This window comes from Canis aureus, chromosome 33 (assembly GCF_053574225.1).
Source record: "Canis aureus isolate CA01 chromosome 33, VMU_Caureus_v.1.0, whole genome shotgun sequence".
Taxonomy (NCBI): Eukaryota; Metazoa; Chordata; class Mammalia; order Carnivora; family Canidae; genus Canis; species Canis aureus.
In genome coordinates, this window is record NC_135643.1 from 8,499,926 (window position 1) to 8,522,464 (window position 22,539).

Here is a 22,539-nt window from a genome sequence, read left to right on the forward strand (position 1 = left end):
CTTTAAGATTTTTTGTTTAAACTTTGTTAGGGCAAGTTTAGGAACTTTACTCTCAAACTAATTTAGCCTTGTTATTGAGGCATGACCCTTCTGATATTTCTATGAATTGCCCCAAGAGTTCAATGAGATCTCTCTAGTCTGGCTAGATGAAATTTGGTCATCTCTCTGCCTTATGTGAGCTATTGAATTTATTTTATAGCCCTCTTGTGACACATATTCCTTTCCTAGCTTTATAAAGAAATGCACTGATAAGTATTCACTCAAAGACTTTAGGGCCCCTCTATGCAGGTTCAAGAAGCTTTCTTTCTTGTCCTACATAGCTTTTTTTTCTCTGGAACTCTGTTTTCAAATTCAAGATGCTTAAGCCCTTCAATCTCTATCACCTCAAATCAGTTAAGTGCAATGTGCTTTCCTTGAGTTCCTCCTCCCTCTGCCATTGTTTAAAAACTGCCTCTAGAGATACAGCATTCATAGGTCTTATATTTTTCTAAGGGATCAGAGTCCTGGATGGCCTGTTGTCTCGATTCTGCAATTTTTTAGTTGTTTATGAGGGGAGGGCAAGTTCCATACCATGGCAAGTCCTGTCGTGTCCAGAGCACATGTCTAAAAGGTTTTGCTCTGTTAAATTTGAATAAATAGGTCCTTTCATCAATTAGTGTATCTTTTCCAAACTGTTTAATATTCTCAATATATCTTTAGATAAATATGTGCATAAAAGAAAGGATGGGTGTGGAAGCAGTGATGGCACTCTTGGTGGGGACCCCGGACACCCCGGCCTGCTTGGTGAGCCTCTCTGGTAACCAGGCTGTGCACCTGCCCCTCATGGAGTGTGTGCAGGTGACCAAGGATGTGACCAAGGCCATGAACGCAGGAAATTCGATGAAGCCGTGAAGCTGAGAGGCCGGAGCTTCATGAACAACTGGGAGGTGTACAAGCTTCTGGCTCACATCAGACCTCCTGTCTCGAAGACATTGGCTAGCATGCACACAGTGGCCGTGACAAACGTGGATGCCCCAGCCGCAGGCATGAATGCTGCCGTCCACTCCACCATGAGAATTGGCCTCATCCAGGGCAACCGGGTGCTGGTTGTGCATGATGGCTTTGAGGGCCTAGCCAAGGGTCAGATGGAGGAGGCTGGCTGGAGCTGTGTGGGGGGCTGGACTGGCCAAGGCGGTTCCAAACTTGGGACTAAGAGGACTCTGCCCAAGAAGAGCTTTGAGCAGATCAGTGCCAACATCACTAAGTTTAACATTCAGGGCCTGATCATCATCGGGGGCTTTGAGGCTTACACTGGGGGCCTGGAGCTGATGGAGGGGAAGGAAGCAGTTTGATGAGCTGTGCATCCCGTTAGTGCTCATCCCTGCTATGGTGTCCAACAACGTCCCTGGCTCGGACTTCAGCGTGGGCACTGACACAGCCCTCTACACTATCTGCACGACCTGTGACCGCATCAAGCAGTCAGCAGCAGGCACCAAGCGGCGGGTGTTCATCATTGAAACTATGGGTGGCTACTGCGGCTACCTGGCCACCATGGCAGGCCTGGCCACTGGGGCGGATGCTGCCTACATTTTTGAGGAGCCCTTCACCATTCGGGACCTGCAGGCAAATGTTGAACATCTGGTGCAAAAGATGAAAACAACTGTGAAGAGGGGCCTGGTGTTAAGGAATGAGAAATGCAATGAGAACTATACCACGGACTTCATTTTCAACCTGTACTCTGAGGAGGGGAAGGGCATCTTCGACAGCAGGAAGAATGTGCTCGGCCACATGCAGCAGGGTGGGAGCCCAACTCCGTTTGACAGGAATTTTGCCACTAAAATGGGCACCAAGGCTATGAACTGGATGTCTGGGAAAATCAAAGAGAGTTACCGTGATGGGAGGATCTTTGCCAATACACCAGACTCAGGCTGTGTTCTGGGGATGCGTAAGAGGGCTCTGGTCTTTCAACCAGTGACTGAGCTGAAGGACCAGACAGATTTTGATCACCACATCCCCAAGGAACAGTGGCGGCTGAAGCTGAGGCCCATCCTCAAAATCCTAGCCAAGTACAAGATTGACTTGGACACCACAGAGCCTGCCCACCTGGAGCACATCAGTCGGAAGCGATCTGGAGAAACTTCTATCCAACCCTCTTTGGAGTGAGGGTCATGGATTGTCTGATCATGGTCAGCTCACCCCCTGATAGATCCAAGTCCATGTATCCCCAAGTATTTTAGCTCATTTTTCTTTAGGTTTCCTTTTATTCTGCAACTGTAGCCATGATCAGCTCTGGCCAGGGAGTTGGGGCAGTGGGCAGTGAGTAGAGGCTCCTTTTAGGTGGAATTTATCAACTTCTACCCCAGCTTCATCTGTCACACAAGACTGGGCTCCTCTAGTGCTACTGCTAGATTTCAGTTACTCGGTTATTTATAAGCTTTATTTATTTATTTGTGATAACAAAGTCTTGGTTCCCCTATTACTTTTACTGCAGTGACAAACAATGGCTACACTAATAAATGCCAACTGGTCACTGTGAAAAAAAGAAAGAAAGAAAGAAAGCAATACTTAAAGATCTGTAGAAGTTCCTTACAATGGATCTAATATGGTTTTCCTGTCACAATCACGAATGCAAAAAAGCAGGTCAAAACAATTTTTGTAACACTATCCTCTCTCGATTGCAAAGGAAAGTTATTGGCTGTCCTTACCTGGAGATTCAAAAACCCTGAACTCTAATCGCCTTTCTTAGTTACTGATTAGCTTTCTGTGTCTATTTTATCCGATAACAGGGACCGAAGGAACTAAAATTGATGGTTAAAGGTATATACACATAGGAAGATGGGAATTTCAGATATACTTAATATGGATTTAAGCCTCTAATATTTGCTTTCAACTAGGTCAGACAGGTAACCTAGAAGGTTGAAGGGACATAGTGGGGAATGAGGCAAATTGTGTAACACATGGCCCATCTGAGGAGTTCCGGTAGACTACTGACATGTGGGATGCAAAGCAAATGTTTTCAGCTCTTCTAATTATTTAAGAGAAGATAAAGATCTCAGAAATGTAAATATTTTGTATTAAATCCCCTAACATATAAATTTTGGAAATTAATTCAAAATTTAAAAATATTATTAAAAATAGTGGGATTTAACCTAGTAACCACCATTACACTCTACTGCTCTTCTTCCACTCCTGAAATTAAACATTTCAGACATCAACCATTAGAAACAAAACCAATGTATTATAGAGAAGGTTCAAAGAGGTTGGGACCAACATGTAAATGATCACAAGATATCTATAACAAAAAGCTAGTACACTTTGTGGGAAAGGAATGTTCATAAGAGTTATCTTGACGTTACATTCCCAAGTCTTTTATAATATTCCCATGAAAATTGTTATTGAAATGGAGCCAACTGTGAGATTAATGGGGAAGAATAAAAAACTAACTTAAAAGAAAAAGGAAAAATCGGGTGGGATTAAGTGAAAATGGAGGAAAGCTCCTACAAGATGAAATATCCAAGTTGTTGAGGCATCATGCATTATAAAATAGTAAAATAAGTAACTGTAGAAAGTGTATAAGCTTTAGAAAGATAACATCAGTGCATGAATCAAAAGTGTGAGAGTAGAAGACAAGCTTCTCTATGGTGAGATATTTGCTATCAACACTTCACATGTCTAGGTGTAGAAATTCAACATGCAACAGACTGCTTATTTTCTCTAAATACTCTGCGGTTAGAGTAAATCTAATCTAGAAGAGTAGCAGTAATTTTATGCATGGAAGTCAAGCTTTCAATTACCAGGTAACCAAAGAAACATTATCAGATTTTTTGTCTCCTTTAAGTATAAAAGTAACTGTTCAGCAAAATGTTAATATAATGATATTAGAGAGTATTTGAAAGCTATATATAATAGCCAAAATTAAGATAAATTAAATATTTAAATATACTTTAGCACTTACACATTAATTCTTAACTATGCTCAACTACCTGGTTTTATGCACGAATTGAGAGACCATTCCTTTCTAATTTCAGATCATTATCTGGGAATTAAGGCCTTTCCAGGGCCAAGGTCATGAGCTCCAAGATTTCAACCTACTTTGATAAATATTTTCAGCTCTTCTAATTATTCATGACTCTTACTTTGATTCTCGTTGTTTTTCATTTTCCAAAAAAAATTATTTACCCTTGACTTTTTTTAAAAAAAAAAGATGTATTTATTCATTTATTTGAAAGAAAGAGAGAGTGTGTTCAAGTGGGGAGGCGCAGAGGGGCAAAGGGAGAGGGAGAGGGAGAATCTGGAGCAAACTAACTCCCTGCTGGCATCGAGCCCAATGCAGGGCTCAATCCTACAATCCTGAGATCATGACCTAAGCCAAAATCAAGAATCAGACACTTAACTGACTGAGCCACTCTGGCAGCATATACATTTGACTTTTAAAGATAATTAAAATGGTGGTTCTTTGACTCTTAGTTCTCCTACTTTAAAAGGAAAAGAAACAAAAATTTAAAAATCCTAGCAGTGTAATATAAGTTACTATATTTAACCCAATTGTCTCCTCTTTCATTTAGTAGATTTAAGTTTCCTTACTCAATTTTCACTGCTCAAGACACTGGCCTACCTATATCCTGTCACTGGCCTTTTCTAGGCCTGTTTCATCTATTCAAGGAGGAATTTGAATTGAACTATCTCTGAGATTCAATAATTCAGTCAAATTCTATAAAATTGCAACCTAAGGCAAAATCTGATTTGGATTTCCAAAAATATCAGTTTACCCTAGAAATTGTTCTCTAAAAGGGCTTGTTACCTCTTCTAGAAAAAAAAAAAAGAAGCACTTTCAAATAGGATTTATATATAAAATTTAATGTGGTTTTTAAAGAGATATACAATGATAGCACCACAACAGCATGTTAAGAAAATTTCCAAATATACATAAAAATTACAGGGCAGAGTGTCACTGCCCAGTTAATGGACCTATAAGTCATTGCAAGCCTTTTCAGGATTCTGCTGTAGTCAAAAATACAAAAATATTAAACATCAACCCAAGAGGCAGGGTAAATAAAATTAAGAAGTAGTACCTTACTTTCATACAAAATTAAAAGTTATGCACAAAATTCTGGTCACTGCAGCATTAAAAAGCAAGCCTTGGAGAAGAATATTTCAATAATAATGAAATGGCTAAATGGGATGGCTAAGGCCATAGTCTTTGAGGTTAAACTTTTTTAAAGGTAAGACTGTTTAGTTTTAGCGACAAAGGGTGAAGGGGATGCAATCAAAGTTAATATCATTTTAAATGGAATGGACAGCTTAAACATGAACTCATTAATCAAACCCTAGAACACTAGAGTACCAATTGAAATTGGAAAGAGGTTTTTATAGAGCAAAGGAAGGAAGATAGCTAACATGGAAATTCTTACTTTCAAGAAATGAAACAGGCTGGGGAAAATTTGTGTGTGTGTGTGTGTGTGTGTGTGTGTGTAATTTCAGTGCAATTTGAGATAAGTTGAGATTTAATTTAGTGAAAATGTACCTGTTATTGTGTCCAGAACAATACTAGATATGACAGAAATGTTTAAAACATGGACCTTCTCTTCAAGATTTATAATCCGCCTAAAAGAAGTGTACATTCATGGATTAACAATTCAGAGTAGGCTGCTAAGAGACAGAGTTATGTTGGGGTATAAATTGAATCATTTAAACTTTTTTGATGGCATTGTTAGAGATAAAAATCTGAGAAGCAGACAATGCTTGACCCTATGATAGTGTTCATTATGTCACACATTCTTAATGAAAACTATAAGAATATAAACTATAATTTTCTGTTCACCTATGACTCTGCATTTCATGAGTTGAAAAAATGCCCTACAAGAAAATAAACATTAGCAAGAACACAAAAAGTCATAAAAACTGAGGACATACCTAGGCCCTAAAGTGATATGCAGCAGAGCATAAGTGTGCACATACAGCCAATCTCCCCGGAGGCCAACACAGTAATGTTGGCTTGGGAAGGCAGTTAGTTTAGTGATGAAGAATATGGCTCACGGAGTCAGCCTGCCAGGTTTGGATCTTAGCTTCAGTATGGAAAAGCTACTAAGCCTTCATTAATCTAATTTCCTCATCTGTAAAATGAGGATAGATATTGAGTCATCCTTATAGAGTAGCTGTAAAGATGAAATCAGATAAACCATGTAAAGAACTCAACACAATAGCAGGCACATGAAAAACATTCCTTAAAATACTAGCTATTTTGTTAGTAAACAACAGACACATGTAATATGAAGAGCAAAGAGTCTCAGCTATTCCTTTAACAGCTAGCTGAGTTTGTGGAGTCCCTTCATCTCTAAGGCAAGAGCATAAACTCCAGTGGGAAGCAGAATAAGAACATGGATGTCAAAATGCTTTGTAATATATAAAATGGTAAATGCATGTGGGTTCTTGCTGTAGTCACAATTCCTGTGCACCCTTCCAAATAAGTTGGCTGCTTATATTTTTGTTTGCTTTTCGCAGATGTATCCCAGCATTTAGGACAGTGATTGGCAATTGGCATATAGCAGTGGTCATTAAACATAATTGAATGAATAAATGAAGATCATGTCTCTATAATCCTGAAGTTCATTTTGTTTGCCCTTTTATCTCTCTGAAATCAGTACAGATGAGGAATCTGAAGGCCTGAGTAGTCACATAGACTACTGTGTGACTACTGCGTGGCTGTGTAACAAGCTATCACAAACAACACCTACTCGTGCACTCACCGTTCTATAAGACAGAAGTCTGGCTCCATGTAACTGGGTCCCCTGGGGTTGACATCAAGGTATCAGTCAAGCTATATTTTTCACTGGAGGCTCCACTAGGGAAGTTTTTCAAGCCCATTAGGGTTGTGGCAGATTCCAGTTCTTTGTGATTGCAGAACTAAGGTTCCTGTGTCCTTGTCATCATCTGGCTATTCTCAACTCCTGGGGGCTGCCTATATTCCTTCTCATGTGGCCCCTCCATAAGCAATTCACAATATCTCATGGCCAGCAGCAGGGTCCTCCTCACCGTGAATCCCCCACATGCTTCAAATCTGTCTTCTCCTGCTCATCTGCTAGAGAAAAACTCTCCTAAACCCAGGGGCACCTCAGTGGCTCAGTGGTTGAGCATCTGCTTTTGGCTCAGGTCATGATCCCGGCATCCTGGGATCGAGTCCTGCATCAGGATCCCTGCAGGGACCCTGCTTCTGTCTCTTTCTCTCTGTGTCTCTCATGAATAAATAAAATCTAAAAAAATAATAATAATAAAGGAAAACCCAGACAGTCTCCCTTTTACTACAGAATGTGACCTATCCAAGGGAGTAATATCTCATCATGATCAGAGGTTCCACCCACACTTAAAGGGAAGGGGCTTATGAAAAGTCTAGGGTCATTGTAGGTTATTCTTAGAATTCTGCTTCCCCACATACACTATACTGCATGAAGAGATAGACTGTCATAAATACGTTGGTGAACGTTTTAAAAGCAGGTGATAGAACACACGTCTAGGATGATCCTTTACGTTTTTGGGTTTTTTAGACTTTATTTATTTATTCATGAGAGGCACAGAGAGAGAGGCAGAGACAGGGAGCCCCATGTGGGACTCAATCCCAGGACTCCAGGATCATACCCTGAGCCAAAAGCAGACGCTCAACCGCTGAGCCACCCAGGTGTCCCGCCTTTTTTCAATGCAAATTCTAAACACTTGTTTCTCTCCCGCTTTAACTCAGTTCACCAATAATGCCGCAGATCAAGTAAAATAATTTCTTCTCCTTTACAGCATCTTTCTCTAAGAGCTTTACATATATTTCCTTATGAATCATCTCTGAGTTCTTGCTCCACACTCTCCTAGATTCTCCACTTAAGGTTCAGAAGGCTCTGTCTTCATGGTCCCAAAGGCAACAAGAATTTCACAGCTCTGCTAACCCCACTCTCCCGATACTATGGACTCAACACCATCATTTTTATCAAGTAAGCTAGGTCTCATCTATGTTTTTCTGCCCAAGGAAGGAAAATAAAACCTCAGAAAACCCTCCAATTTAAAGAAAACTGTCATGTTGTAGCCGAGCATAACTGCACAAACCATGTTTGCGCCAGTAGATTGGATTAGCTGTATATTGTACAGTAAATGAGTTAGAAATCCAAGCAGTAGGTGTGCTGATATTTTGTTGTAAAATTCATGTGTCAAGAAGTATTTGACAAGCAGTATTTCCATGCTTAAATTGAGCAATGGATTGAAGCCTGAAAAAAAGCAAAGGGAATGTATTCTGCAGTTGTCTCTTAAATCGTGTTACCCACTGATAGTTTTTTTCCCATGGAAAAAGCAATCCCTTCAATATAGAGAGACTGAAAGCCAAGAAAACAGGCTTTAATTAAATCAGTTATGTTGCATTATATCATGTGAACAGTGTGCGCCCACAGCAATCTTTCCATGGAAAAATTAAATAAAGCAAATTTATAATTCAAATGTATATAAACATGGTTGGGCCACCTCATACACTGCCTGTTGTCTGTTCAAGAAAAACCTCTAAATTCTAAAAATAATGGATTCTTGGCTGGGGTGAGAGATACCAAAGAGATTTTATAATATATTTAAATTTCATCAGATTTCTACACAGTCTTCTCAAATAAGCTAGAAAAAGTCCAGAAACAGTGACCTTTTGTCTGTACCAAGCCCTACCCTGATTATCTATTCTTGTAGTTTCAATAATACATTTCTCACTGTGCCTTGGTAACTCCTATCTATAACTACCCACACAAAGCCCAGATGGCTTTGCATTTTTTCAAAGTACCACAACAACATAACATATAAATCAAAAGCAATGTAAGTGTTAGCCTAGAAGAGCTGGTCACCTTGAGTAACTTTCCCTAGCTGCCTAATAAGGTTAGGAGTAAGATCCATTTTTCAATGTGTTAGCAGTGTGTGATTGTTGTTACTATGAGAGAGATTTTTCATTTAAAAAAATGCATATTTCATCCTCAGAAAAATCTTCTTATCCAAATCTCCCAAAGAACTGAGCAAGCATACATTATTCTATATATTATGATGTGGAAGTATTTTGAAAAGCCAAAAGTGCTACACACATTTTTTTTAATTATCAATATTCTGAGTGTTTAACTTCTGAAATATGTTGGATGCTGAGCTAAATTGACTTTTTGAGTTTTCCAAAAGTAAACTAATAGGTGGGCTCCAGTGTTCTATCTATACTTGAACATATTCACAAATATTTCCCTCAACATTTAATTTACTATGAGAGGTTGAAGAACTGGGTTTATTTAATTATGTAATGTCCCTTTAGGGCATGTAATTAGTAAAAATGGGTCACAAAGAAGCCAAAAGACATAACCATAGCAAGAAAATACTGCAAACAGCAGTATTTATATTCTGCAAACAGCAGAAATGGACCATGTTTTAATCCTCAAGGTTCCATTTCTCACGTCAAATAAAAATTTAAGTAACGGCAACTGAGGGGGGTTTTTTTGTTTGTTTTGTTTTGTTTTTTTGGCAACTGAGGTTTTTAAACAGCAGAAAATCTGAACAATAAAGATAGCATTCAATCAGGATAATGCTAACTGACTTAATATTTAATATCTGAAGTCTCAATGGATTATCAAAGAGGGTATTTCTTGCTCACTTAAGGTTCAGGGAGGAAGGGAGAATAGAAACTCCATGGAGTCATTCAGGGACCCAGGCTGATGAAGGCTGTCATCAACTGTTAGCTGTCAGTGCTGCCCTAAGGATAAACAGCTAGCCAGTAGCTGGAGCAAGAGGGATGGGAATATCACGGAGAAAGCGTCTCTGGGTCAGGCCTAGAAAGTGAGATGCATCACTCCCACCCACATTGCATTGGCCTGAACTCAGTACTATGGTCACACCTAAATGCAAGGGAGACTGGAAAATGTGATCTATCTGTGTGCTGAAAAGGAAAGATACTTGGCTTAGTAGACTGCAGGCTAGTCTCAGCCAAACCACAAATGCTCTCTTAACCCCTATTCACAAGAAAAAAGAAAGAAAACAAACATCAAGAACAATTTTTAAAAGGAAGAAAAAGAAGAAAAGTTCTCTCCTAGTGGGGCAATTTAGTGTCTGGCTTTTCCAGAACTTCCATTTCTCCAAACCATTTGAGCCCCGACATTCATTCTTCTATTGAGCGGTATGTCCATTCACATGGCCTTCAAAAACACAAAAAATCATAAAATATGGAAATAAAGGGCAGAGCAGAAAACTTATGCAATTTAGTGCTCAGAAGTTTGTGGGCCAACTTGATTTGCTAATCCACAGTCTGTGCTTCTGGAGAGGAGAAGAAGGGGGAGTTCACAATCCACAAACCAATTTGTGTTGTTTCTGCAACACTGCAAAAGTGCGACTCATGAATATGCTAATGAAATTGCAATGAGAGTTTTGGCACTATTTCATCACCTCAACTAGATTAGAGAGTAATAACACTATGGGTTTACATGTCTTCAGAAACTGCTGTGGTAGTAGAAAAAAAATTGGATCTGCGATATTTATAATGCAACAAAAATTATAACCATGCTACAATAAAATAATGATAATTATTTTATATGTAATAGTTTGCAGCACACGCATACAATAGTTCACTATGAAGGTCATTCACTGCTTTCCGTGTTTCTGCTTCCTGGTGTTAATGTGAGTCGATATTTGTGAATGGGCTCACACATTTCTACTCCTTTTTCCAATGATAGAAAAGAGATTTAAAAAAAAATGGGAATACTAGTGGAAAAAATTTTATTGGCAAGGCAGGAATCTCTTTATAAGCACATAGTGCCTTTTTTATCATTAATTAGGGTACTAAGAACAGAAGGACTAAGAAAAATTTATTCTTACCCTTATATTCCAATTGCTAACAAATAGTCAAACTATATCCTGGGACTCTAGAGTTGTCCCTCAATTCAAGCCTTCTTAACAGTTTATGAATGCAGTTTTAAGGTAGTGACCTATTTGACAGGGAACTATATAGAGACAAAAAGGTTAAAGATTAAATGAAAAGTCTTCAACAGCCTTCATTAGGCAACCTGGGCCACAATGAGGCATCTGAGCATTTTCTCCACGTGGCATTTCAGAATGCCTATTATGAGCGTTCAGCTGAGCTGACCCCCTGCAAAACAGAGATTATGCTCAGCCTTCAACTTCCCAATAGACGTTCTCATTAGAAGCTACGAGAAGTAAGAGAAAATATGGGGAGTAAAAATCCATAGGCTCCAAGATGTGGAATAATCTCTGATCCCATAAGAGATGAGGATGTCGCTAGTTCTATAAACTAAGTGGATGCTGATGATATTCTCACGTTTCACAGGCACCTTGTAAAGGAAAATATACTAGGATTTCTTTTACATTTGTTTAATCAAGAGAGAAAATTTTTTTTAGATTAGTGAGTAATGACCTGTATTTAAAAGACATGTAGCTGCTAAATACTTTCATACACATTATCTCAAGTAATGCCATCCATCCATCAGTATGAGGCTAGGCATCCACTATTTATGATATTAAATATCCCAAAGTGATAAAATTTCAAGGCTATTTATATACATCCTCTGTCCTTCTGGTGTGCCCACTCAGTTTATTATTTTCAAAACAATAAATAAGTTGTGACTAACTCCAGTGACACTTTCAGAATATCCCTGTCCCAAAATGCCTTCATTTTGAGGGCAATTGGGTGCTTTAAATAAAGAAGATGATTTTGCTTATAGAGAAGTTTTTTGGAAAACAAGAAATGGAAATAATTCACTCTAACTGTACATAAATAACATTGTACACATTTGAGCTTTTATGTACTTATACTTGTATATGTATGTATGGATGTGTGTATGACACACATACATATACAATCATAGGAAGAAAAAGAAAAAGCCAAATTGGACATTATCTTTGAGTTGGTATGCATTGTGAGTTCTGTGTTTACTTTGATTCCAAATACACACCTAATTGCTGTTGGTGATACAGTATCATAAATAAGCTCTAGGTTGGGGTTTAACAGACTCTGGTTCTCGCTCAAAATCTAATTTGGTAAAGAATGACTCTGTAATATCAAAGATCTTTTCCAACTCTGAAATTCTGACTCTGTGCTTTTCCTATACCTGTGGAGACCTGGCCCCTGGGGTCCTAAACATATTTCTACATTTCCTTGGATCTCATTTGGCACAACTATAGAACTATTTACTTTATCTCACAGGGATTATCCATGGATGTAAGTGTTTCTGCTACATTTCAATCTGAAATATTTGGGTAATTATTAATTTGCAAAGCTTATAATGTGGATACAACAACATTAGGAAGAAAAAAAACACATAACACCAGAAAGGATCATTTATATAGAAATTCATTTTTCTTTGTTCCTGTTTAGTCTCTTTTCAGACCCATTTCATTTGACCAAAACCTTCGGTGGCTTGGTATCGAAAATGACTTCAAGAAGTAAAGATTGAAAATTAAAACTATGATTTTTTTTATTCAGGTGAGAGTCACTTGGGGTGGAAAAATGCAGGTATATGAAACAGGATTTCTTAAATTTGTATGTCTACAAAGGAAACTAAGGGATCTCTTTAAAAAGTCAAGAACTTTTCATCCCAGCTGGATCATAAATAAGTAGCAGATATTCTAATTAAGTAACACTTTCTGAAAAACAGAGAGTGTAAACGCGATTTGATTTAATAGAACCATCTAGAATATTTATACTATGTTATGGTCCTTAGACTCTTTGGATGCTGAACCCCTTTGAGAATATGACGAAAGCTATGGACCCTCTCTCTAGAAAAACACAGAGGCATGCAATTTTGCAAATAAATTCAGGACCCTACTGGGCCATGGACCACAGGTTAATAACCCCTGATTTACAATGTTACAGCCCTGTTTATAAAGTACAGGGCTCTTGGATCAGAAGAGTCTGAATTTGTAGGGTTATTTACATAAATTTGCATACTCTATTCAATCTGCTCTACCTCTATGTTTATAAGATAAATTATTTAGTCTAACCTACTACAATAGTATTTAAATTCAATATCAGTGACATGATATACATAAAATCCTTTAGCAGATTTTTAAACCAATCAATTTAATCACATCTCACAACCAAAGTATAGCTACAAATACTCTGGCTAAAATGAAGATTGCTCCATGGGCTTTCATATAGTGAAGCCAGGCAGACCCTGGCTTGATCTTACCACAAAAATGCCACAGCCCCTTCCTGATGTTTCCTGTATGCAGCCCTAGAATGTGATGAAATTGCCTTTGGTAGTTTATTTACTAGCCATCAAAGCTATTCTTTCATTACCTTCAGAATGTAATGGTTATTTTATGAAGACTCATTAAATTTAATGAGATACAGCCATGTTTATTGCTATCCTATAAAACAGGGGTTAGGGGGAGACCCATCTTCAAACTGACTCTTTCTTCTGTGGAGTACCAAAAATAAAATGTCAGCCATTGCACTGTACTCAGAGGAAGGCGCTTCAGAATTCAAGAAGTCCTTCCCAGGAGTTGAAGTTGATTAAGATCATAATGACCATTGTTGTTCTTATTACAACCTGGCCTTATTAACAATAACAGCAAACTCATACAACTTAATAGTAAAAATATAAATAATCCAATTAAAAAGTGGGCAATGATTCTGAATAGACATTTTTTCAAAGAAGACATACAGAAAGAAAAAAAAAAAAGAAGACATACAGAGGGCCAATGGGCATATGAAAAAGTGCTCAACATCACTAGTTATCAGGTAAATGCAAATCAAAGTCACGAGACCTTATACTTGTTAGAATGGTTATCATCAGAAAGGCAAGAGATAACAGGTGTTAGTGAAGATGTAGAGAAAAGGGGACACTTGGGACACTTGGGTGGCTCAGTGGTTAAACATCTGCCTTCGGCACCGGGCGTGATCCCAGAGTCCTGGGATTGAGTCCCACATCAGGCTCCTCACAGGGAGCCTGCTTCTCCCTCTGCTTATGTCTCTACCTCTCTCTGTGTCCCTCATGAATAAATAAATAAATAAATAAATAAATAAATAAATAAATAATCTTTAAAAAAAAAAAAAGGAAAGGGGACACTTGTGTACTATTGATGGGAATGTAAATTGGTACAGCTACTATGGAAACCAGTATGGAGGTACCTCAAAAAATTAAAAATGGAGCTACCATATGATCTAGCAATTTCACTTCTAGGTATATATCCAAAGGAAATTAAAACAAGATCTCAAACAGCACCTGCACTCCCATGTTCAGTGCAGCATTATTCTCAATAGCCAAAACATGGAAACAGCGTAAGGGTCCATCAATGGATGAATGAATAAAGAAAACATTATATAGTGTCATATATTATAAATGTTGATTTATAGATATATGAATGTGAAATATTTTTATTTCATAATGGAATATTATTCAGCCATAAAAAGAAGGAAATCCTGCCATTTGCAATAACATAGATGAACCTGGACAGCATTATGCTAAGTAAAATAAGTTAAATAGAGAAAGACAAAAACTATATGATCTCACTTATAAGTGGAATCTAAAAAAGCCGAACTCATAGAAACAGAGTAGATTGGTTGTTGCCGAGGGCTGGGTAATGAGGAAAATGGGGAGATATTGGTTGAATGGTACAAACTTTCAGTTGTACAATGAATAAGTTCTGGGAATCTAATGTACAGCAGTGACTATAGTTAACAATACTGCATTGTATACTGGAAAGTTGCTAAGAGAGAAAATCTTTAACCACCATAACAATAACAAAAATCTCACCATAACAACAATGAAAAATGGTAATTATGTGAGATGAAGGATGTACTAATTAATCTTATTGTTATATGTGTATGAAATCATCACACCATATACCTTAAATGTACTCAATGTTACATGTCAAATATATCCCAATAAAGGTGGAAAAAAAGTAGTATGGTGACAGTCATAGTAATAGTATCAATAATAATAACAGCTACCAATTTTTACACCCTTACTTTGTACCAAGCATTACTGTAGGCACATTACATACTATCTCACTTAATTTAGTTATGCCATTAGTCATAAAGCAAGAAGATGCTACATTTTCATATGCAATCTGGAGCCTCAGCCCAGCCTAAAAATTGAATTGGGATATGATGAAAGAGCCCCATTGGAAAGGCAAAAGAGCAGAGCCAGATCTTAAAGCAGAACCAGGAGAAAACCCAAGAAGAGAATCCAGATCCACTTTTAGGTAAAAGTTCTGCCTTGTAGTTTTATGGCCAAATCTCACAGTTGAAGCATCTCGTCTTAGAACTCACCCAAACCAAGGGCAACCAGTCTGCCAGTAGTGACCAAGAGCTAAAAAGTACTAGCAAAGAGCTACTTAAATAGAGTCTCAACACTTGGAATTTGGAATAGGATTTGCTGCCCCTATGGTCCAACATGTTGGAGTTGAAATATTTAACTATCAATAGCAATTGGGAGACCATAAATTTTATATGCCAGTTCTCAGAGCAGATTTTAGATTTTGTCATATTTCATACATGAGAATTAAGTTCTACGTTAGAAATCGAATAATTCCAGAATCTGGGTATATTCTTTCCTTTACCTTAATTTTGCCATTCATAAAGGAAAAAAGGAAACTCTATGCTGGGCCCTGAAATTATGTGTTTAACTGACCATGCTCGTCTCCTCTTAAGTTTTCTTTACTTTTAACCCTGTCCCAGAGAGTGTCCAACGTCAGAGGCACTCAAAGAAGGGCAAGGTTGTTTGGAAGGCAGAATAGGAAACTTCCATTGCTCTGAGCCCAGATTCATCCCACTGAAAAATCTTCCACAGTGTATAATGAATATTGAGCATCTGGAAATAGAAATATTTATATTTTCTATTTCCAAATATGTTTCTAATTAATTCTAAATACAAGCTTATGAACAGATTGTCCCTGCAATCTGTGACCTGCAAGTGTCCCAGAAAGTTGCATTTCAGAGGCCAGGTAGAAAAAATAGTCTGGATAAAGAAAGACCAGAAAAAAATGTGCATTTTTCACTTCAAAAGGTTTGGTCCAGCCTACATGGAGAAAGCAGGTTAATAGATGAAACAAACAGAAACCAATACAGTGCTGAGGTATAGAGTCTGAATAACAAACCCTCCCAAGCTCCAGGAAAAGTAACTCTGAAGTAGGATGCTTGTCTGAAACTTTCTCAATTCCATTGAAAGTTACCTTAACTTTTTTTGTTTTGGGGGCACCCATGTGAGCTAATCTGATATAATTAACAGTATCCCAGTCAATTTACTAAGAAAAAGTTTCTAGGAATGACAGAGTCCCATGAGAAACTGTCCTTTGGAAAGTACAAATCTGGGACACCTGGGGGGCTCAGTGGTTTAGCACCTGCCTTCGGTTCAGGGAGTGATCCTGGAGTCCCAGGATCAAGTCCCACATTGGGCTCCCTGCATGGAGCCTGCTTCTCCCTCTGCCTGTGTCTCTGTCTCTATCTCTGTGTGTGTGTGTGTGTGTCTCATGAATAAATAAATAAATAAATAAATAAATAAATAAATAAGAAAGTACAAATCTTTTTTTCTTTGGGAGTCACAAGGAAAGGAATCATTTAGGAAATTACTATAGCAGCAATGGGCTCCTTGTGATCTTCTCTTTATCTCAGTTACCTCAAAGAACTTCCTAACTACAGACATCAGGCAGGCCATTTACATTTGGTGGTGTTGACCATCATATACACTATGGGACAGGTTTTTTTTTGTTTTGTTTTGTTTTTAAGATTGATTGATGAGGGATGCCTAGGTGGCTCCGCAGTTGGGCGGCTGCCTTCGGCTCCAGTCGTGATCCTGGGATGCAGGATCAAGTCCCACATCGGGGTCCTGCGAGGAGCCTGCTTCTCCTTCTGCCTATGTCTCTGCCTCTGTGTGTGTGTCTCTCTCTCATGAATAAATAAATAAATCTTTTTAAAAATTGATTTATTGGAGTGTGTGTGTGTGTGTGCATGTGGGGGGAGAAGCAGAGGGAGAGAATCTTCAAGTAGACTCTCCAGTGAATGCAGAGCCCCACATAGGGGGCTTGATCTCACAACCCATGAGATCATGACCTGAGCTGAAATCAAGAGTCAGAGGCTCAAACGACTGAGCCAGTCAGGCAACCCAACACTATGAGACAGTTTTGGTTAAACAACACTGATTTATCATCCTACCCAATTACTTGTTTATCAGTGTTGTGTGAGTTAAGTACAAAAGCTTATTTTTTCTTAGAACCGAAGTAGCTGTATACATTTCTTAGGCCTTCTTCTTCTATCATGTTAAACTGAAAAACAACAGCTGCATGGTAAGATAAGAGTCTAAAATGATGAGAAACAGTTTGCAAATGGAAGTGTTTTAAATGACACATTTCATGAAGGCACCATCAGGCATTTTAACTGTTTTAGGGACCAAGTTTGACTCCAGATTAATAGCTCTCTTAGTCAAAGTTAAGTAAGTAACCTCTCTGAGGCTCAGCATCCTCATCTATAAAATGATGACCATAATAATACCTACTTCATATGATTATTGATAGGATTACATGAAGTGATGTGAAGTACGTGAATATGTGTACAGTATGTTACTTAGTGCCTGGTATGTGGTGAGCACCCAGTAAATGAAAAATATTGCTAAAATTTGAGAAAAGAAAACCTAAAAATTAAACTTACAAAAAGTTATTTTTACCATTCTAAGAAATGAGCTAAAATCTCTCAGGAAACCTTATAAGGTAAGCCAAGCTTGTCTATGCTTATTTAGATGAAGTTGAGTAAAAGTCTATTCCTGTTTTAATGCAGTGATCTAATTAACCTTTTGCCAGTATTAAAATGACCTTGAGTTGGTCTTGTGACCTCAAATGCTTCATACTGTTGACTTTAAACAGGCTTTTTGGGATGGTCAGAAATAGCATCTGGTGACATGGGCAAAAGGTCATATTCATTTACTTAGTAATAAATAGCAAATATATTTTGCATTAGCCACTCACAAATAGGAAGGAACGCATAAAATTCATTTGTCAAAGCAAGTAAGATATTACATAAGGAATTTAGAATAAATCAAAAAATTCCAAAAAGGTTCCAACATTGATTTTTGGTCTCACGCCACTTATTTTATACCAGAAAGTGATTAAATTATTCATTTTTATAAACTAAAGAAATACATTTCCAGCTAACATTAAAATGAGGTAAAGATGCATCTAATTAAACAACACTGATTTATCATCATAAACATTCCTGTCTCAGGCAGAGAAATCACTGAGCTATGATGAAAGGGAAAAGATAAATGTAGCTTGTGAAAATGTCAGAACTGTATGATTTCTAAAATTCTTTCCTGTTTTACAAATGTTTATGCTTCAAAAACCAAAACTCTAGTCGCAACCCCCATGTTATCCACAAGCTTTAGGGGAAATGACTTAAAAGTAGCCTCTTTGATCAACAGAACCACGTTGGGAAAATTAATTTCAAAAGAGAATCCCAACTATGAATGATATTACATACAATTATTTAACCAAAGCCAGTAAATACAACCACATCTGATTTTTGTACCTCTTACTGAAACCTTGTGTGTGTGTGTGTGTGTGTGTGTGTGTGTGTTGGCGGGGGAGGGGTACACTATTCATAGAGCAGGTTTCTTTCTATTCATATAACTCTACGTTGAGTTTCATCATACGTAATAATCATAATTACTCTTGATACAGCAGAAGGAGCTGTATCTTTTTATTTACAAATTCCATTTATCACCCTAATGTCCATTTCCATTTCAAAAGGACACCAAAAGGAGGACATGAAAGCATTCAAATATACTGTTAATATGTGTGCAGTCTAGAGTCTTTTTCAAAATGAAATCAAGTTCAAATGCCTGCCTGTCCAGCATTGTTAAGAAAGATTTGTAAAGAAAGCATCACCTTATTGGAAATATATCCAGCTCCTCTCTCTTCCCTGTAATAATTGTTAAGCTATTTAGTCAATATCTGGCATCTGTGCATAGTTACTCACATTATGCAGAAGCACTTTATGCCTCCACTGATCATGTAGGGCCATCATTCGCCTTGTATTCCTCTAAGCTCAAATGTTTACCTCGGCAGTAAGCTCATTCAGTTATCATTTATATTAGTTATTGGTTACAAACTGATCATTCCAATCCCTCCATTTATTAATTTTTTCATTGCCCCTCAGATCAAGCCCCATTTTTCAAGTGGTGTTTCAGAGCCTAAATCGTTTCTTCCTGCAAAAAATCTAGACATAAATGCCAACTATTTGTAGTGCATTATCATTTGTAATGTTCTAATTATTTTACATAATCAATAACATCAAGTCCCTTTTCTTGGGGACTTTCTGTTTATTTACATTTTATTCTACACACGTCAGTTTCCATCAAGAGCAAAACCGATTTTCTTGTCCTGCATCTGCTCTCAAGACAACCTTAATTCACCATAAATCTATTTGTGTTCACTACATAGTTAGACCCAGTTGGCTATGTTGATAGAATCTTGGGGCCAAACATGTCTTGCTCTGCAAAACAAGACTTAAATGTAACTCAAAATGTTACTCTAATGATGACCACGGAGACCAGAGGGGGTGTTTTATTTCACTGTTGTTATTTTGCAGAGGTCTCTGTTTATGATGTGATGCATTTGGGCCTAAGCACATTAGCTGCATTATTCATTGGGTACATTTGTCAGAACATGCATGTGTATAAAGAACTAATGATCCATATTAAATTAATGGCGCTATAAAAAAGAAAAATACTCCATACAAGCAGCTATGTCAGAAACTACAGACTTTGATAAACCATAGAAAGGACCTAATCAGATGAAGCATTGGACTGTTCTGTCTCCAAAATTACATTTCTAGAAATGTACTTGTACACAATGTTGGTTTTATTAAAACAAATTAATTCAGTCATTAAGGAATCATAAGGCAAGTGTCTCATAAGTCAGGACCTCCAGTGTAACAAATTGATTAAATGACTGTGTAATAGTCTCTTTAAACAAATCTAGTGTAACAAGTTAATAGATCTGCTCAATTACCATGCTGGGGTGATGAGGATGTGGGCGACTCTCTCATTAAATCCGGGAGATTGTTCTTAGTTTTTTTCCCCCCCTTTTCTATTTTTCTGTGAGGGCTGTGTTGTGTTTTGGATTTGAGGTTTATTTTTAGGCCTCTGGAAATTGATGGTCCCAATGGCAATTAAAAAAAAAAAAACTGAATTCGATGCTGCTGGCTCCTCCAGTGGATTGATTGGTCAGCTGCTGTTTCGGATCCGTGTGGGCCCACCTTGCCCCTTCCCCACCGCACGCCGGGCGTTGGCTCAGGGGCCGCCGGGCACCACCACGGCCCGCGCCCTGCGCCCTGCGCCCTGCGCCCTCCGCATCCGCCCCGCGCTCTCCCTGCTTTAGCAAAATTTTCGGCAAAGCGTTCTACCCAGGAACACGCGGCGGGGGTGCGGGGTGGAGCCTGCACGGGGCACCTAGGTTTCCGCAGAGTGGAAGCTGAAAGGAAACGTTCTTAAGATGTAGCCAGGGGTGGAGGTGCACAGAGTGCTTCCCCGGGCTTCCACACGCGAGGGTACAGGTGCCAGCAAGCCCGCCGGCCTTCTCGGGCCTCGTCTGCCCCCACGCAGTGTCCCGGCCGGGGGGACAGAGCGTCCCGGAGCGACTCCAGGTGGGGTGGGCTCCCCCTGCGGCCAGTGTAGACGGAGAGTGGCCTGGGGGGGGGGCGGTGGGCAGGGAAAGAGCGAGAGGGGGAGAGAGCGATTTGGAGAGGGAGAAATGGTTTGAGCCACAAACCCTACCTTGGCATTTCTTTCGGGTGAGTGTTGAGATCCTGGAGCCAAAAGAGGGAGGCCAGGTAGGGAGCAGAGCTCTGGAAGCCTTCCCTCTCCCAACTCTGAGGGGATCTACCCGGGGCTGGTTCCGGGGTTCGCACAGCACCCAGGGAGATCGAGCCTTTTGCCTCTCCCGAGGCGCGGGTGCCCATGACACCCTTTCGCCAAAAGCCCTGGGAGAAAAAATCTATTACCTCCACTGCCATTTTGTTAAGTGTTTGCTCCTGCGATGTGACCCTGCCACTTTATCTGTTGGTTTTTATTTTCTGAGTGCATGTTGCCCATATGTTACTCTAATAGTTGCTATAATTCTTGAGCAATGGGGCTCGTATTTTACGGGGCTGAATTAAAAAGAATGCACTTTAATAAAAACCTGAGCAATACACTAATGGCCTGACATTGATGTATTTGCATAGAAATGAATTATACCGGCCTGCTTGACACGACTTTTAATAAATGATTGAGGAGGTTATTATAGGGATGCACTTTGGTGTGTGTTAACAGGTTATTTTAGTGCATCCGTAGCCAAAACCGAGAGCAATACAGTCCCGCAGACAGTTGCAGGGTACTTTTTTGTCTTATATCTTGTGACATTTATTGGGACCAATCCGTCCCCATATCACAGTCGCAAACTGCATTTTATGAACCATTCGTAATGCTCAATGTGAATGGAATCGGAGGAAATGAAAAAAGAAGAATGGAGCTGCCCTCCTCTTCCCCATATGCCTCGTCCCACATTAGCCGTCAGGGTAGTCAGTAATGAGCGTTTGATACCAGGAGCCCTCACCTGGGAAGTTACAGAGGCTGCCCACGCTCGACTCCAACGAACGTGGCAGGAAAAGTGGCGGCTCTCCCGGGAACCGCGAGGCCAACTGCTGCTGGGCAGAGGCGGCGAGAAACGGCCCAGGGACGAACTGTCGGTGCACGCGGATGGTCCAGGAAATGATCCTCCCGGGTCTGTGGCCACATGCACCCGTGAGGGTCTTTCTGAGCCCAGAGGTCCCAGAGCTCAGACACTCTAGATTTAGAGAAGACACCCAGGAGGATATATTCAAATACCTGCCTGCATGTGCGTCCTTTTGTCCTGTTTAAATTTCTTTTTCATCACGCGCGTGCACTATCTAGGACAATATACACAAGATAAAACTTAGTTGTAACTGGAGGCGGCCCCGCCTTTCCTCCTGGTCTTAGAGGAGGCCGCTCCGACGCGCCGCTCGCGGGGTATCCGCCGCGCACCGGGAAGCGCCCCAGCTCCGCGCCCCAGCTCCGCGCCCCAGCTCCGCGCCCCAGCTCCGCGCCCGCCCTTGCACCCACCCCGGCCGGCGAGCTCGCGGGACACGGGCGCAGGTGCAAACCTTCACCTCCAGCTGGCGAGGACAGTGGAGGAGGAGAGGCCCCCCCACCCACCCACCCACCCACCCGGAGCCTACTGGGTGGTGGAGTGAGAACAAAGGGCCAAGGTGGGTAGCACAGGGCGGGGGACACCGCAGAGCGCGCCCACCTCGCGCATTTCGGGCAGCGTCGCGGTGCCCTTCGGCTTGCGGTGCCTGCGGGCTGGAAAATCCTTTGCTACCTGCAGGGACCCTCTCCCCTGGCGCTGCGCCGCGGTGGGGTGCTCCCCGCGGCGCCGCACCCGCCGCCTCGGCTTCCAGCCTCTGCCCGAACAGATGTTTTCGTCCCTCGCAGAGATTTGTAACGGATGTTCGGGACAGCTGGTGGACGGCGCCGGCAACCTGTGTCTGTTCTAGAACATACCTGGTGGGAG

The 22,539-nt window shown here is 39.9% G+C and overlaps 1 long non-coding RNA gene and 1 pseudogene across 2 annotated transcripts; one reads left to right on the plus strand and one right to left on the minus strand.

Moving 5' to 3' along the window:
- Nucleotides 1-723: 723 nt before the first annotated feature.
- On the plus strand, nt 724-2,380 carry LOC144304254 (ATP-dependent 6-phosphofructokinase, muscle type pseudogene; annotated as a pseudogene).
- A 17,336-nt stretch (nt 2,381-19,716) lies between these two features.
- On the minus strand, nt 19,717-22,494 carry LOC144304049 (uncharacterized). Of its 2 annotated transcripts, XR_013371037.1 has the most exons (5): nt 22,276-22,494; nt 21,834-21,895; nt 21,562-21,731; nt 20,742-20,947; nt 19,717-20,439 (listed from the first exon to the last, which is right to left on the minus strand). It is a non-coding gene; the product is annotated as an uncharacterized LOC144304049 (long non-coding RNA). The 2 variants fall into 2 exon arrangements; XR_013371036.1 differs by lacking the exon at nt 21,834-21,895 and having other exon boundaries at nt 19,719-20,439; nt 21,562-21,792; nt 22,276-22,492.
- Nucleotides 22,495-22,539: the final 45 nt, after the last annotated feature.